Below are 5,753 nucleotides of genomic sequence, written 5' to 3' on the forward strand. Positions count from 1 at the left end.
TCGACAGTCCTGAGTTGTTATTGTTTCATGTAGCTCTCTGCCTTGTTTTCTTCCCCAGTCTCTCTTAGAATCACTTATGTTCTGAGAAGTTCACAGGGAGTGGAGGCGGAACCACTCACAACACTTACTTCTCCCAAGAAATGGAGGAAGGTTGAGCGACCTCTTCTAAACGAGTGTCCCAACAAACGATAAAAAAAAAAAAGAGGAAAACTGTCCAAAGCAACCAGCCAGAGACCATAAGCTGTGGACAGACCAATGTACTGTTTCGCACAGAAAGTTTAAGAAGAATCACTAATTGGGAGCTAGTCTTGCTTTTAAAACATTTATGGTACATACTGGTATTATCCACTGGCGTGACGTTTCTTCACCGACTGTCAATGTTGCTTCGGAGGAAGTTGTTGCTTTCCATCCGAGACCGCTCCATTGAATTTTCATCCACATTGTATCGAGGGTTACATTATATCCAATATATCCTTTAGTTTCAACGATTTAATAAAGACTAAATCGTTAAAGATATGTTTTGAGAAGGATTTGATTACTATATCTAGCAAATCGAACGATCACCTAGAGGTCCCCGAAGGAGGTTTTTCTTGTTTAATCCCAAGTTTATCTAATAGAGTTGATCTATAATAAAAGTCATTTCCGTCTTGACCATCCAATCTTGATTTTAGACCTTAGGACTGCGTGATTCAACATTTCCTTACCTTGTTTTAGACGACAGGATGTGATTTGAAGGCGATTTGGTCGTTAACTCTAGCAAGCCAAGTGACCACGTAATGGTTCTTATGTTGTTTCATTTGCAGAAGATAATCCATTTTTATAGAGTGTTTCAACCATTTCGCTCGATCTTAATTGCTCCCATCTGTTGTTTGATCGATAACTATAACACAGATTCACTGTGAACAAATTATCCGGCTTTGATTAATGCTAGCTATTGTATAGCCAACTGATCGATCTCTAATCACATTATATGTATTTTAGGTTTTCTAATAGCCCTTGCTTAAAGTTGTTCCAGTCATGACCTTCCAAACTACGTTTTTTCGGTTAATCAAGGCTTAGATTATTCAATATCTTGTTCCCTTTTAAAATGAGGTATTATTTCAGGGGGATTTTTAGTTCTTATCTCTAGTTGATTCAACGACCATATAGAGTCTCTTTTAATGGTTCATATTACGTTGGTTTGTTGTTTAGCCCATGGTCAACCCATGCTGAGCCATCCTTGCATGACCATCACGCCTTTTATATGTGGTATCTAGAACTACATGATCTAGTATGTGTCAATCATATTAAGGCAGTGGGGTGTGAATCAGTGAGTGACATAGCAAGGTTTCTCATAGCCTGCGGGTTGGTGTGAAAGCCACCTTAAACATTTGCTCCCCTTCACACTACTTTTGTTACACTTCTGGTATGATTTGAGGGATATTTGACCACTATTTCTGGCAGGACGTGGGGCAATGTGGAGGCTCGTTTATCGGTTAATACTGTATTAGCATACAATATAAGTTCTCGAATATTGGTTTGAGTTGGATTTTAGGTTGTCTACACCAGTGGTTCTAAAATTGAAAGCACCAGCTTCCTCAACCAAATACCCCTCCATCTTTATTAATGAAAAGAAAATCAAAAGTTCGAAGTCTTATAATAATTTTTTTCTTTGACATGGTGTTGGGCAAATTTAAAAGTTATGAAACCATCTAATTTTATTTTACATGACAATTTGTTCACCGCTTTTTCAACCCTCACAGGTCTCCTCAGAGAGGGGGCTACCCTTTATGAGAAACACTGGTCTCTGCTCTTCACTTATTTTTGTAGGGGTCATAAACAGCTGTTGAGGGAATGTGTACTGAGGGTTTGTGAATGATGGTAACGATATCCAGCGATATCTATCGACACCGTCTTGATATAATTTTGCTCGTAGTTCGTCATTTTAAGATGTATGGCACAGGCAATCGACCGGACTCTTGGGTTCAATCTAAAGATTCATGTTCCCGGCATAGTTTAGCTTTGCATAGTTGAGGACCATACTTGATACTCTAACATGTAGTGGTTGGTGTTTAGCTCCACCTGCAACAAATAATTCTGTTGTTCGGAGGACTTCTTTCATTTCAACGAATGTGAATTGCTGCTATATTTCCTTCGCACTGAAACTCGATATTTCGCATCCTAGGTCTTTTAATCGTATTCTTTTATATAAATAATTGGTGAAATTGCCTTGAGATTTCCAAGAGAAACAGTAAAAATCTTGTTACAATTCAAGAAGTTATTGGAACTTTTTTGAGATAGTTCTGTGTCTTACTTTAGCTAATCTCATGCCCAACCGGAGAATATGAGATATTTTGGCGCAGCAGTTTTGGTGCCGCCTATTTGGCATCGCTGATTCGACGCTGACTTATTTGATTTCAAATGTTTTATGTTTCTCTCATTTTAATGTTTCCCTTGTTCTCTCTCTACTTTTTTTTCTCTCTTTTTCTGTGTGTGTGTGTTGTGTGTGTGTTGCGTGTGTTTTGTGTGTATTGCGTGTGTTTTGTGTGTGTTGACTGTGTTTTGTGTGTGTGTTGTGTGTGTGTGTGTGTGAGAAAGAGAGAGAGAGAGAGAACATATTTCGCTCTGTGAGGAGAAGGAAATTGTTTATGTCCATCATGTTCAATTTATTAATTGTAATCTCTCTCTCCTCTCCCTCTCGCTCTTTCTATCTGTTTGTGTATATTTCTACTCGTACGTGTACTTGTGTGTATGTGTGCATGTGTTTATGTGTGCGTGTGTATATATGAGTGCATCAGTGTAAAAAGTGACCAGGACTTCAAGAGTTGAAGTTTACTGTTGCAACAAACTCTAGAATCTAAAGAAATTGAATTGGCTGTCTATGAAGGACGAACACTACAAGTAATATGGCAAGAACTACTTGGTTGCTCGATCTACCAGAAATACAGCCAAATCGCCCTTTAAATCGTATCCACTATCTTAGAAAGGAAGCACATATTGTATAAGGTAGGCCAGTTATTCAAAACCGGAAAAAAAGGCACCCCACGCAAAAAATACAAAAAAAAAAAAACCGGTGGGAAGGCCACAACATTGACCTACGAATAAACGACTGTCACCACAAGCACAACTGTTACCACTGCCACCTCCACAACCACCAATATCACCATCACCACCACGGCCACCACCACGGCCACCACCACCACCACCACCACTACCGCCACTCCCTGCTGGATTGTTCATTATATTCCTTAGCTTGGCTGAACTATGCTATATCGGCAACAAGGATCTTAAAGGTCAATTAGTCGTTCGGTCGAAGGGCTGCCGGATAAGAATTGATCTAAGGTTACGCAACAATAACAGCAATTGAATACCTCTCACCATCTCTTCATAAAAAGTTGTACTTGTAATGGTTTCTTTAAATAAGCAGAAGCAAAGAAGTTTGCTGGGAGGGGAGCGGTCAATTACATCGATTCAGTACATGATTAGTATTTTATTTTAACGATTGCGGAAAGATGAAAAGCTTAGTTTTTGGTGAAATTAAAACTCGAAATGTAAAGAGCCGGAATAAATACTGTAAGGTTTTTTGGTCGACGTTCTAACGCAGTGGTTCTCAACCGGGGTTCATATGTTCCCGAGTGATGTGGGAGGTTCCATATAAGCTTTTTGGGGGTCCACGCAAGCAAAATAGTAAATTGGGTATCCACGAGGATCAGTTAATTATGATTGTATTCAACATATTCTCCTCTCAGATTCACAAACTTATTGCAGTAGTTCTTCAGTTTTTCTAAGCCCTGCAAAAGAACCCGGAAGGTTGGGCCTCCAGCCAGGCCTTTTGTAACACCCTTAAAGCCAGGAACTTTTTAGCACCCACTCGTACTATATTAAGAAGTATATTAAGGGTCCATGAAAAAATGTTACTTTGGATGTATTTATCATAAGAAACAGCTAGGTTTCTTTCTTTGACATTTTACATAGTTCAGCTTACACAAGTTAATGTGTGAAAAGATGAAAAGCAAAATAGGAATTTTGAAAGAAGTAAATATAAAACTAGTTTTAAAACATCGAATGGCTATGGGGGTCCACTACAATAAAATTGGGTTCTTTTCTATTTGGCTGTACCTGTGGAAATTTCAAAGTGAAGGTTTTAAAATTTGGTGTATTGATGTAATTTTCCACGTCGAATGTCGGGGGATATTTAACTTTTTCCAGAATTTTTTTAATAGAAAGTTACAGGAGTTTAAAGTTTTATAATCTTTACCCAGTCAGAGAACAGGATTTGGAAGCTGTCATTTTGTGCGTGACAGCATGTGTTGTCAACTGTAAACGAATGAAATATTGGCAGAATTCTGCATTACGCACGCCATATAACCCCTCATAACTTTTTCATTTTTTGGAATTTTCAGAAAACTTTTGCGAATTTGTATTCTACACACAGGAATTTATATGATTATGTAAAAACCAAAAAAACAAAAAAAGAAATTGGTGCGTGATTTAAGGCCTACTTAGCGACCGGTAGAATAAGTACCAGGCTTCATAAAAAAAGTACTGGGATCTATTCGTTCGACAAAAATTCTTTAAGGCGGTGGTCCAGCATGGCCGCAGTCTAATGAATGAATGAAACAGCCAATGGATAAAAGATGCTTACTGAAACGGTCGATGAAAGAATCACTGATTAAATATACAAGATTGTACATTTACTGACATAGGAAACTATAAAGATTTAGAGATGAAATAACCGCGAGACGCCAGCTGCATGAATGTATGATAGTTATGTTAGTGTTAACGTATTTAATGTGGAGGATATTAAAAAGCTTATTAGGAATAGCTATGTAGTGAGGATAAAACAATATTAGTCGTCATAAGAATTAAGAAACTTCTAGAGAACGTGAAATAATTTGTTTTTTATCAGTGGATTTCAAAGCAAATAAAGCTATAAATAACAGCGTGGAAATATGTGCATGCTATTATCTACAGCTTTATCTGCTGTATCTATCGATAAAAACGAAATGTTAGTCATATTCTTTTCAGTTTTCCTACAAGGGCAAGAAGTTTGGGCATGTTTTGGTTTTATAACCTCATTAGCCAGTCATAGCATCCATTGTACTTACCAAAGTAGTGATGTGATAATAACTTAATAAATGTACGTTATTGTAAATTAGTTGGTGTAGGAAAATACAACGAATATAACTCAGTGGCACCATCTGTATGAAAATGATAGTTAAATTAGTATTAACATATTTAATACACAGAACATTTAAAAACTAAGGTGAAATAAGTTCGCCAATACAACACCCATTCCTTAACTACGTTACTTATCCTCATATCCTTTGCTACACAGCTAATGAAGGGTGGTTACTACGTGACCTTGCCGACACTACTAGGAGACTCACTGCTAGAGGCTAATCACTCTGAACACAAAAATTAGCACGAGCCAACGACCAACACTATGCGTGGTCGTTCACCTACTTGAAATAGCAGCCAAATATCATTCAAACCATGGGTTAATGGAAGATTACATTGGACAATGTTGTTTCCAATTTACAAAAACGGAATGGTCACGGCTGGTGCGTCTTTGATCACATATGTGCTCCACACGGCTGACACGTTGCTACCCCTCCCCCCGCCACCACTACAGCAACAGCAGCAGTAGCAACTACAACAGCAGTCACAGCATCAATGTGATACGAAGGATCCTCTACGTAGTCGTTTGATCGGCTTGAAATAGCAACCAAATTTCCCTCAAATCGCGCGCATTTTTTTTTAACAGAATATGT

This window comes from Octopus bimaculoides, chromosome 14, assembly GCF_001194135.2.
Source record: "Octopus bimaculoides isolate UCB-OBI-ISO-001 chromosome 14, ASM119413v2, whole genome shotgun sequence".
Lineage (NCBI taxonomy): Eukaryota > Metazoa > Mollusca > Cephalopoda > Octopoda > Octopodidae > Octopus > Octopus bimaculoides.